The 819-nt window shown below is 46.4% G+C and overlaps 1 non-coding gene across 1 annotated transcript; it reads left to right on the top strand.

Moving 5' to 3' along the window:
- The first annotated feature begins 246 nt into the window (after nt 1-246).
- trnav-uac lies at nt 247-319 on the top strand. Its single transcript has one exon. It is a non-coding gene; the product is annotated as a tRNA-Val (tRNA).
- The last annotated feature ends 500 nt before the right edge of the window (nt 320-819 follow it).

Genomic DNA, 819 nt, shown 5'->3' with positions numbered 1-819 from the left:
ACAGACTGCGACGGCAAGCTCCGCTAAAAAGTAATCCTTTACAGCCGGTGTAAGCAACACAACGTTATTGCGGTACACCGCGTGGAAACAGATACTTCGGTGTATCTCGTCCATGCTCACCACATAGCCATGATTAAACAAGTCCCATTAAACAACGAGCTATTGGAAACAGAAAAGTGAAATGTAAAATGGCTTCAACGTTCAGTGCTGGATGCCACTGAAGCTCCGCAGCGGCGTCTGCGGCTTGTTTCTGTAGTGTAGTGGTCATCACGTTCGCCTTACGTGCGAAAGGTCCCCATTTCGAAACTGGGCAGGAACGGCTTTATTCTTCAACTGGAGAATTTAACACGGACAAGAACGGAGCCTTCTTGCTTGCTTTCCCATCTGCAAACTGCCTTCGAATTTGCTTGAAAAAATCTGCTCTCGGAGTGAAATGTAATGTAACTCCATTTAATTACAGTGCAAAGTATTGTAAATTTTTCTCTAACTTGGTTGTGATCATATGCCATTCTGTTTGAGAGTGTAGTGGCCTTCTGGTCCTTCCATGAAAAGCAGTACCGCATTGGCATTCCTTGCGCAGGCGGCCCGTTTCCAAGACAGGGGTGAAGCTGATGCGCTGGTGTCACAGCACACCACGGATGCCTGAACTAATCGGTCTGTCAAATGTACCCCCAAAGTCGTCTATGAAAGTCATCATTTGGAAGCTGTCTGTCGTTATTCAACGTGCGAGAGTTGTCACCAGACGTCCTGAATCATGTTTTGGAGCAGTTCGCACGTTAGTGGCTGATTCAATCAGCAACAGCAATGAAAGAAATGACA

This window comes from Chiloscyllium plagiosum, unplaced genomic scaffold (assembly GCF_004010195.1).
Source record: "Chiloscyllium plagiosum isolate BGI_BamShark_2017 unplaced genomic scaffold, ASM401019v2 scaf_64830, whole genome shotgun sequence".
Lineage (NCBI taxonomy): Eukaryota > Metazoa > Chordata > Chondrichthyes > Orectolobiformes > Hemiscylliidae > Chiloscyllium > Chiloscyllium plagiosum.
This window is presented reverse-complemented; position numbering and strand designations above follow the sequence as displayed.